We start from the raw sequence: 12591 nt of genomic DNA on the forward strand, positions 1-12591 counted from the left end.
GTCCACTATAGGCTGACACTGGGAAACTGAAAGTTTTTGGGGGAGATAGGAACACCAAGGTAATGGAGAGGGAATATGCTCAGATTGATGTTAAGGATTTTAGAAATTGATTTAGCTAGGTGAGAATTGCACCAAGAAGGAACAAAAAAGGCGGATTTGTTCAAGTTTAGGCTTTGGCCAGTGAGGTCTTTGAAGATTTTCAGGTAGAAAAGGCAATTTTTGGCCGTTTTGCGAGAAGCGTTTGTGATTAAAAGTAAATCATCGGCAAACATTAAATGGTTGAAATTACGCATGATGAGAGGATCAAAACTAGGAACAAGGTTAAGTAAGAGAGCATGATTTAAGATGGTTGTGAAATTTTGAGTAACTAGGTTGAAGAGAAGCGGGGACAAGGGATCCCCTGCCTAAGACCTCTAAAACTAGGAAACCAAGCAAAGTGATGGTCATTGATGATGAGAGAGAAAGAAGGGGAAGAAATACATTCTTTAATCCAAGAGACCCAGATGGGCAAGAATTTCATTTTGCGTAGCACTAATTATCATCCAACCCCTTTTTATTGAACCAATTGGTATGAAAACATGAAGACTTGGGGCAAAGTTCATACATCAATCAATCAAAAATTTGAGTAATTTTGACACTTAATATTTGGGTGTACCCCACCATCCCATCACTGTTAAAATGCATGACTTTGCCTTGCAAGTAGGGTGGATATGGGGTCAGGACCCATGGTCATCGGGTCCCGAACTCTAGCTCCAAAAATATGCACACTGGTTTAGGAAATGTTGGGCCCAAAAAACTGAGTTGGGCTCAAAACGTTTTACTGATTAATTTCGCACAGTCTGGCTCGATGAATTTTGACCCGACCCGACCCGGCCCTGACCGATAAATAAATAATATATATATATATATATATCATATATTATTTATAATATATATAATTATATATATACATTTGTTGATAATATTACTACTTATTTATATAGAATTTATTTGAAACCATTTATAATACTTGTATCGTATTTTTAAATGTTTGAAAAATTTTAGGGTTGTAGTAGTAGTTTTATTTAGTTATTTCAATTATTTCGTACAAAAATTATTTATTTTTTGGGTCGGTCAGGGGTCACAGGCTCTAACGACAATCAAATTGCGGGTTTGGATCAAAACAATTCTGGCTACATGGCCCGGCCCAAAATCAAATGAATATATGGTTATATTTTTGAGTCTAGCCCAACCCAGACCCGACCCAGCCCGACCCATGTCCACCCCTACTTGCAAGTAGCCAAGACTAACAACCCACTTGTCTTTGCTACCCTAACCTATTTACTGTTTAGAAGAAACCTATTTTTTAAAAAGAGTTTTTCACATAAATATTTGTAGATTTTTTTTTGCCTTTCTCTCGATGAATAATGGTATTTATGAAAACAAGTATATCAAATAACTGATAATAAAAGAGAACCTAATTTGTCAACCATTGGATAAACCAACCGACGGTATACGTCAAAAGCCGTAAGGAGGAGCATGGGCTCAAATCTCCCCCAATGCGACATGTTTAGCATCTGCTTTATGCACTCTTCACCCGGATTCCTATATCATTCTTATACTCGTATATTATACTCATATATCCGATTTCGACTGCTTAATACGGTTTATATTTTATACTTGTCAGTCTCATTATTAGAGAACCTAATTTAATAGTAACTCACCATTAAATTTGAAAAAGGTATGTTCAAAACCTTGCTCTTATAGTTCTATTTATTAATATTATTTATGCAATAATAACGTAACTAACGGCATGTTTAGTACTATAAAATACTATTTATTTATTGTATATTTAAACCCCGATTTCCATAAGATTATATAATAAGGGGATTTAACATTAATGTAGGATTATAATCCTTGTACTTCATTTTGAGTGCTTGTGTCATGTCTTTATTGCTTTTGTTTATGTTAACTAGCTTCATATGGTAAATCCCTAAAATGTCATTAAATCACGGTAACTAATGTTTTTCTGTACTTGCATATTCTTTTGATAATGCTTATCACTTTTGTCAAAATAAATAAATAATTAATAATCATTCAAGTTGTTTTAATATTGTTGACCATCATTACAATAATTGACTAGTGATTACAATATTTAGCTTTCATGTAAAAGATAAAGGGTTCAACTCTCTCTCCTCTCTCTCAGTACCTTTTGATCTCTCACCTAATGTCTAGTTGAAATATAAATAACTTGTGTACGTGGTATATATATATTACTGATGGTAATAATCCAAAGCTATGTATGAAGTGAAAAAAAAAATATGATTAAACTTAAATATGAAACTCTAAAATTTGTAAGAATTAAAATAACTAGTTTGTTTATATTAGTTTATAGTTATGAAGATTACAGAAAAAATTTACATAAAAAGGAGCATTTTCAATACGTTTATCATTAACTTATCAAATAAATTGTGGGGGAAAGTAATCTAAAGATTTTAAAAAGAAATTCAATAAGAAAAGCAAAAAAGACTAAAATAAAATATACTAAACAAAGAAGGCATTGAACCAAGTTATAAAGTTTGATAAAAAAAATTAGCTCTAAATTAAATTTTATCCCTGATTTTAGAAACTTATTACATAAACTATGTGTCCCGAGTGTGTATTGTATAGGTGTAGAATTATCATCTCAATATAATATATTATGTATAAATGTTTTGTATAAAATAAGATTTAAATTTATTTTTACAGTAAAAGTGTAAAACAGTAAAACACAAACACTTTTATGGAAATCGGATGCCAATAATTAAAAAGATGGTTGCCATCTCAACTCATCAGTATATATTTTAATAAATATATAAATAAATAAATAAATAAAACTTTATATACATGTATATAAATGGCCCCCGTGAAACACTCTCCGAGATCATTGATTAAGACCTCGAGATCCGTGAATTGCGTGTGCCCCTTTGCATGAACGTGATTTGAAGATCACCCGGCCGGTCCCTATTCTCATGGCTTTTGTTTATTTCTTTTAAGGTTCTCTTTGTCCCCTCTTCAGTCTTCACTTCACATCATCATCATCTTCATCTTCATCATCAACATCTCCAAGACTCCAAATATACCTCCTCCATTTCACCACCTTTCTCTCTTTCTATCTTTTACATTACTCCATTTTTCAGTCAAACCACGCCACCCTTCTTTTCATTCCTTTCATTTCATCTTTATTTATTCCCATTTATATATATATATATATATACTTCCCTTCTTATTTATGTACATGTTTAATTTTCTCGATATATATATATATATGAACATGTTTGTGTTATTAATTTTGTGGTACTTTGATGTCTATAGTATTTTCTTATACAATCATGATTTTTTTTTTTATTAAAATGAATAAATTATAATTTTATTAAATTAAAATGAAACAAAAATAAAGAGTGCAAAATTAGAGAACTATTACCAGAAATAATAAGCTTATAACAACAAAGCAAACTAACCATAGTCTTCACTCTCTTCATGAATTAAATTTATTACACTATGTTAATTTCTCATTAAATATATGTTGTATGTTATATGAATATCAACATCTTTCTGTTTTTTTTTCCCTCAATGAATTATAAATAGTTTGATACTTTATATTATTAATGCATATAATCATAAACATCAACATCTTTGTGTTATTTTAATGTTTCTCTAGTGTCATGTCTCTATGTTTTTCATACTGACATGATCTTGATTCTTGAATAGAAGTATAAGCTATGCCTTACAATGATATAAACATCAACATCTCTCTGCTGTTTCTTTTCAATTAATCAAAGACATAGTTTGAAAAAACAAGTATTTTTTTAAAAAAAATAAGTATTATTAAAGATAAGGTTTTGATTTGTTTATCATTACAATTTATATTAAAATGGATGAAAATTAATTAATCTCATTGGAAACTTCATGGATGGCAAAACTATCAACTTCATTGCATGAGTAACAAACAAATAATATAAGCAATTGATGATAGCTAGTCTGAACATAAAGGTGATAACTTGGCTTGCCAAGCATCTACTTGGAAGTCACCATCTTCACTAGAAGGAATCACTTGTAAGCAATTAATGGAGAGAGTGAGAGTGATCAGTGAGGGACTTCATTTGCTATAGTACTCTTATAAGTTAATTATGATTAATTCTTAATACTCTAATTAAGAGAGCTCATTTAACTTTTAACTCTCTCTATATATATAAAGGTTAGCTATGAGGTTTTATAGAAAAACAAATAAATAAATAAATAAAGCTTTTGGCAGTCTCAAATCTCTTGAGATGGTGTTAATACAAAAGTAAGTTTATGATATATCTCTACTCTAAGGATCATTCTTAAAACTAATGATTACAGATTGAAAGAACTGAGACAATCAAAACTTGTTTATTTATTTATTTATTGATAAAAATTAATAAATCATAATTTATGACATAAAAAACAACAACATCACAACAATAACAGAGATGTTTAAATTTCTCTAATCATATCATTCATAACATTCTTGGCATATATATATATATATATAGAGAGAGAGAGAGAGAGAGAGAGAACTAAGACAAAGCTTGGTTAATTTTCTCCAATCATATAATTCTTAACATTCTTGATATATATAATTAGAGAGAGAGAGAACTAAGACAAAGCTTGTTTAATTCTCTAATTAGAGAGAGACAGTGAGAGTTCCTTTTTCTTGCTTTTTTTTCCCTTTCTCATTCCAACCACTCTAGGAATTATATTTCCTTTTTTTTTTCCCCTGAACAAAACGTTTTAGAATGTCACCAAATTAACAAGTATTTGTTCTTTCATTATCAACAATGAACTATAAAACCAGAAAACAAAAAACATATATATATAAAGAAAGAGATAGAGAGGAGAGAAAGATTTAAGAGTACCTCCATGCAGAGAAGTAGCTAATTAATTAGCTAGAGAATTAAAGAGAGCAAGAAGCACTACATGCAAATTAAAGATGAAGGTGAGAAGGCCATGGTGGAGAAGGGGAGCACGTGCCAAGCCTTCCTTCCTCTCAAGCTTTGCACGTGCCCTGCTTCTCCATCAAGGCCCTTCTCACCCCTTATAAACTCACCATCATCAACCCTTACAACTAAAACAAGAGCAAAGAAGTCATAGCATGCAACATATCTCTTAGGACAAGCTCTTGTCCACCATCTCTTTATATAAACACTACCATGCACCATCACCACCACCACCACCACCACTAACTCTACTCTACAAGCTAGCTAGCTATAAACACACATAGACACAATGGAGTCTTTGAGTGGATTTTGCCTTTGCCTTTGCCTATATGTGTTTTGAGTATCATGGAATTCAAGAGAACCCTTGCCTTCTGTCTCCCATGAAGAGATATTATTAAACTCCAAAAAAGGATACAAAAAGAGACATGTGTACAATAATAATAATGATCTCATTGCTTGTCTTGTGTCACAAATAAATATATTTTTTTATATATCTTTGTATTTATATATTCAATAAATATTTAGCAACATAAAAGAAGAGTACTACAACACCACACAAGTCATGCATCATCATTCCTTGCTTCTTCCTTGTGTCTACACATAAAATATTAAGTGCTAGTTGTGTAGTTGACTATTGTCCTAGTGCTCATCTTGGAAGTGCACTAAACTAAACACACATATATATGTATATTCATCTTTTTTTACTCAAACTTAGATTCTTAATCATGCTTTAATTAATTAACTTGGAAGAATGATATGATGGGAAGATAAAGGAAGAAGGACATAGAAGGGTACTATTGTCATTGTAAGGGATGATACAATGATACATGGGAGGGTACTATTGTCATTGTAAGGGAGAATACAATGATATATTTATAATATAAATATTATATAATATGTTTGATGTTTGGTTGCGTGAGAAAGAGAAAAAGATGATGGCGGATAGATCTTGGATAGATAGATAGATGTGGTGTGATAGTAAGAAAGAAAAAAGAGGTTTTGTTTTGAAGTTTTAGGGACCTAGAAAGATAGATAAGAAAAGAGTTTACTAGGTTTGGTGAGAACCTTGTAATTTAAATAAAAAAACGGTTTTAATTAATATTATAAAATAAAAATATATTTATAATGAATTTATTTTACACACATATATAGAATAGTAAAGTTATATTTGTGAGAAGTAGATTAATTTTGTTTATAAATGATTATTGTTGGATATAAATGTTATTTTAAAATAAAAATAGGGCATACTAGAGATATAGACTTTTTCAAATATATTAATTAGAATATTAAATGTATCTAGACGAGTAAGGATTGTTGTTCACTAGGTTCATTGAATCAAACTAGGCTGTTTCCCAAATGGAGGAATTCTAACATCACAATCACCAAATGTGTGTGTGTGTGTGTAAATACTAATAAATCATTTGATTTTTATTCTAATGGGGATTGTTTATTAAAAAAATTTATTGTTTTATTATTTGCTAAAAAAATTATAATTTATAGATAAACAACTTATTACTTGATCAATGAATACAATAGGAAATCAACAACCTAATTGACTTTCAAACCTAATTAAACTCTGACACCGAAATTATATAGATGTCAGTTATGAGAGCACTAATTTTGTCTTAATGAATGTCTCATTGAAAAAATTGATTTTTTTTGACCTAAAATACCAAACCCTAACCTATCAAATTTTTAACTAGCTTAAACTTTTTAACCTAATTAAGCATAATTTATCAATTTAGTAGAAGTTTAGAATATTCAGTGATACGCCAGCATCCTCTTAGTTTATTGGCATTGGGTCCTATATGTAAGGTGTTCGTATTCTGTTATGGAGGCAAATTCAAACTTTAGTTCATCTAAAATGAGTACACAAATGTGTAAAGATGGTAACTTTATACATATCATTAACACGTGGCTTATTTGTCCATATTTGACAAATATATATATATATATTTATTTGTGATACTCATTAGCAAAATTTATTCACATCTAAAATATTTTAGATAATCCTAGTTCTTATATACAAAGTATTTTACTTAATCATTTTTGTGATCAACTTTTTTTTTACCTAAAATTTTAAACCTAACTTATCAAATTTATATCTAATTTTAACTTTTTGACCCAATAAAACATGATTCATCCATTTATTAAAAGTACAAAATATGTTTGATACCCGGTAAAAAAAGTAATTAATTTATATATAAAAGATATTTAATTATCAAGATATATCTTGTAAATAATTGACTTTTTTTTTTTACTCCAACCCTACACCCTAAGCCCTAAAATTAGGGTTTTTGTAAATAATTGTAAATGCTTGTATGTCTTTGATTTTTTGCCTAATGAAAGATGAGTCATCAACTTATTAAAAATATTTTTAATACTTGCAAAAGAATAGCTACTCGATTTATATATAAAATACTTTACATAATTAAATATATACTACTTTAAAAAATCAATCAATTAATTGATTCTCCTGCTCCCACTCTAAAATTAGGGTTTTGTGGATGACTGTAAACATTTGTTATTCTATATTTGTTTTTTGTTTTTTGTTTTGTTTTTGTTTTTTGGTTTTTTACCTTATGGAACATGATTCATCCACTTGTTAAAAAAAAATACTGGATTTCTATATATAATAATCTTTATACAATTAAATATATTTCCTGCCAAAATCAAATGAATATAATTCCAAACCCTAAACTTAATTATTTATAAAATAGTTTACATAATTAAATATATCCCATGAAAAATCAACACATCCAAACCCTAAATCTACATATGACCTTTAGGTCAATTGGTACTTGAGCCCCCATGAAGTTGTTTTACAATTGACGAGGGATTAATCCCTGAAGTGAAGGTGTGCATCTGAGAGCTGTGAGCACAAATTATGAGTGGTTGCTTCGCCCACAAATATATGAGACCCACAGATGAGATGCGTGCACGCCCTGCCTCCATAGTAGCTAGCTTCTCTTTTTGACACACGCTTGCGTGCAAACTAGACCCTAATTACATATAAAAACTATTTTGCATAATTAAATATACATCATGAAAAATTAACCAATTGGTTGATTCCAAAACCCTAAACCCTAAAACGAAGGTTTGGTGGATGATTAGGGCTGTTGTTGTGAGTGCATTTAAAAAAAGATACCAATTAATTAGGGCTGCCTTATTTGGAACTATGACCATGGATGGAGATCCAAAGCTAAATCATTCTTTGACCTGAAATCCTTCACATTATGATGATCTTCTGACCATTTTTTTATTTTTTTTTATTTTTTTTAGATTTTTTTAATAAGCTGTGAGTAGATGCTTTGCTTGTGCTTGCAAACACTCAATCTCTCGTTTGTACTTGATATATATATATGTGTGTGTGTGTTGGGCAAATAAAATTATTAAAATATTTAGAGAAAAAGATGAGGAATTATAAAAATGAGAGTTGATGGTCAATGCATGTTGACCATTTAGAAGACTTCTTTTTATTAAAATAAAAAAAAATATTTTGTTTGTTTGTATTTTGGATAGAAATAAATCTTTGACTGAAAGAAATGTGTACATTTAGAATTTTTTTCAATTAATTTGGTTAATATATTGTGTTAATTTGGCAGTCATGGAAGTTTCAAAGAGTTTGGACATTTTTTTATAATTTTTTTATCATGTATGTTCATATAAAATTATGTATAGGGGTGTGGTTTTTTAATAATCAGATTTGTTTTTGAAAAAGATAGATAGTTCGTATTATTTTAAACATAGTTTTTTCAAAATCAAATCAGAACACAGTTCCTTTTATTTTAAAGAAAGCTTTTTCAAAATCAAATGAGGCTAGTAAAAAAACACACTCATATTGGTCATATACATGATTTTATACAAATAATGAATAGAAAGATTGATGTGGACCACCACCGGGTGGTTTATTGGTAAGCTAAGTGGTGCGGGTCAAATGCCCGGGCGGGGCACTGCATTGTATTATATACAAATTGTAAATAATACTATAAAAATATTATACCAACTTTTCACTTGGTCCCTCTGAAAGATTTTTTTGAAATCGCGATCTGTGGGCAGGGACGGACAGCGTGAGGCGCGTTCGTCAGCCGACAATGCCTCAGCTGCTTGAGATGAGGATCAGGCTCGGGGAAGATATGCTTTCGTATTTCGAGGGTGAGCCACTCTACGTGAGGGGCTACGATCTTCAATAAAGCCAAAGATGGTGGTTGGGCTACGAAAAAGTGTATTCTCAGCTCTTTTCAGACATTATAAGATAAAAAAATTATTATTATTAAATTTTTACTTGGTGTAAAGATATTATTATATTATAGGGGAATATCTCTTTAACAACCTTTTAATTGCATAGATTGTTAGTATAATTTATAATTTATTTATTTATTTTGTAGAAACACATCATTTGTTATTTTCTTGTATATTAGTAATTTATTCATCTTTGTCAACCACTCAAATATTCATGGAACTTTTACAAATATCATTTCTCCAAATGACTAATAAATATCTAATTTAATTTATTTTTATTTTTATTTTCAAAATAATAATTATTTAATTAATTTTATAGAAATTTTCTTTAAAAAGTATCAAATAAAATATTATCTATGCGTCCCACTATCTTTACCATATCCACAAATTACCCCTCTTTTTTTTAACATTTTTATTCCAATTAAAATCGGTTTAATTTGAAAGTGAAATTACATACATGCCCCTTGTAAAAAATAATTATGTAAGAATGTGTCCTCTAACAATTGAGGGTATTTTAGAGTTTTTATAAAAAATTTTAACAGAGTAATATAAGATTTTTTTTAAAAAAAAAAACTGAATAAACCACGAATTCATTGCATCAAAAAGAAGTTACAGAGGAGTTATATGAAATATCTTAAAGTAACAATAGAAAAAAATAAAAACTGAAAAATATATAAAATGGAAAACATAAAAAGTTCGGGTGACTAATAAGTTATTTTTCCAACATTAATTAAATTACATCTAAATCATTTACTTTTTGAAAAATACCTTCGTATGAAAAAAAAAAAGTTTAAATATGTCTTTATTCTAATAATGTGCAAATACTATATGTTGATCAAAGCAAAGAAATAGCATTATCTTTCTATCTAACCTATATCATCTAGATTTTTTTTATTTTTTATTTTTTATTTTTAATAAAAACTTTGTTATTTTGAGACATTGTGACACATAAATAATTTGATTAAAAGGTCAAGCATGTAATGATTTCACCATGGTTGTGGAACATAACATCACAAACCCAACCTAGTCTAGTTCTTTTCCAACTCATCAAAGCCAAAAGGCCATACTCATAAAGAACAAAGAATAAAAAGTTGAACATAAATATTAATGGATAAATTTAAAATCATAAATTTATAAATGCATTGTTAGGTTGATATGAATATATATATATATATATATTAATATATATATATATATAAGTATATCTTAATGTATTAATAAATAAAGAAAGCATTTGGATTTGGTGATGTTATAGTTTTATGTTGGAGTTTGTAATTCCAATTTTATTGAAAAACTAAGGAAAAAAATGTGGCGGTTTGATTTATATAACTTTTTAAAATTATAAAATTTTTTAATAAAATTTATAGTGATACAAAGAGACTGAACTGTCCTATGTGACTTATTGAAAAAATTCAAGTGATCAAATATTACCTAAAAAATAGCAAAATTAGACTATCATTCAGATTGAGTTTGATCTAAGTCAACTTACCATCAAATTATAGTTTATTTAATCATATTTTAAAATTTTATTATAATGATATAACTCTAGCAAATTAACTCGTTGTGATTGTGTTAAAATTTCAAAATAGTGGAATGACTTTTATTTTATTTTATTTTTATTTTTTTGTCGGCATGATTTTGTGTGTGTCGTTAAATATTTCTTTCAGGTTATAATAAAAAAATAAAACAAATGGATTTAAGTTTTTAAATTTTTTAGATCTTATTTAATATTTTTATTATTTATGTTCAAAGATTAGCTTGACAGCTTTACACGTTGGATAAAATTTATCTTTTCATGTTCAAAGATTAGATTGACACGTTGGATAAACTTTTTTAGGGTTTTTAATCATTTTAAACCATGGGGACATATGATAAATGATTTAATCACAAGGTATATATATCATTTAATAATTTCACTGTGTTGTTGGGCAAGCAAAACAGTACAAACCCAACCTACATTATAGTTTGGTACCCTTACTTAATAGTATCATGAAAGCCATAGTTATATTATTTTCTTCCACATAAAATAATAGTTCAATGTAAATAAAAATATAAAGAATAATATTAGATTTTTATTTTGACCAAAAGTGGAAAATAAATTATTTTCAAATTTGATGTTCTGCATGATTAATTAAGAAGACTTGTATATTTTATATGAAAGTATATAAAATTTAGAAAACCAAGCCGGCCACCTGTTTGGAGGGATACACATTTATTTGACTAGGTGTAATAATTGATCTAAATAATAGAGATTTGGGTCGTTTTAAGCAAATGATTTTAAATTCATTTTTTTAAAAAAAATAATATTTTTTAAAATAGCATATTTTTATATAAGGCTTTCAGTATTTTATCTAGAACTATGGTTTCCCATAAATTAGGAGTCCACTGTTAAAAAAGCTTTTATTTGTGCTTTTCAAAGTTAAACTTAATTAACTTTGATAAAAATAAATATTTTAAAATTAAAATGTTAATCTTTTTCAAATAATAATATATATTTTATTAATATTATTAAACATTTATAATTAATTATTAAATAATTTGTAAATTTTAATTACTTTTTTTAAATAAATGTATTACAATGTGGCATTTGGTTACAATAGATTTTCAGTTCAATGTAACTGGAAATATTGGTTTTAAAATACAGTGCAGTTAAATTCTTTGTTTGGTTGGTGTAATTGGAATTACTGTATTATAAGATTTTTTTGTTTGTTTGAAAAGATTTGCAAATCTGGAATTGGAATATATATATATATATATATATATGAGTGATGGGAATTAAGCAACAATCTCAATAGATTGTAAACAAACAAACAATCCCCAGACTTGCTAGATGAAGGAGAAGCGAGCTAGCAAGACGAAAATTGCGATCGCTACGAGACGCCCAAATTTTACGTGGAAAACCCTTAAATCAGGGTGAAAACCACGGGGTCGATCTTTCGACCAATCCAAAGCTCCACTAGGATCAAATTCGAGGTACGAGAGAGTCTCAAGAATGGCGATAAATAAAAATACAACTTGACCCAAAAACAATAGGCTAACAAGCTATATTGGGAAACAAAGAAATATTCGTGGCCTGCTCTGGACCCTCATATCTTGAGCTAGGAGAATCCAAATCACAAACCGTCTGGTGGAAACTCAAGCTCGCAGGTCCCAGACGTGCCCACCAAATTTCAGCTCAATCGGACATTGTTTGACCCTCCAAACACCAGCTTGAATTTGCCGCCCTGCAAATCTGAACTCGAAAATCAGCTGCGTTTTATCTTTGCGGCGGCTATCCCCAGATTTTTCACTCTCTAACGCCTAATATGATGGAAAACACTTAATAAAGTGAACCCTAATGGGCTTGGACCATTTGGGCTTTTCTCCCAGC

The sequence above is a fragment of the Dioscorea cayenensis genome, chromosome 12 (assembly GCF_009730915.1).
Source record: "Dioscorea cayenensis subsp. rotundata cultivar TDr96_F1 chromosome 12, TDr96_F1_v2_PseudoChromosome.rev07_lg8_w22 25.fasta, whole genome shotgun sequence".
Classification (NCBI taxonomy): Eukaryota; Viridiplantae; Streptophyta; class Magnoliopsida; order Dioscoreales; family Dioscoreaceae; genus Dioscorea; species Dioscorea cayenensis.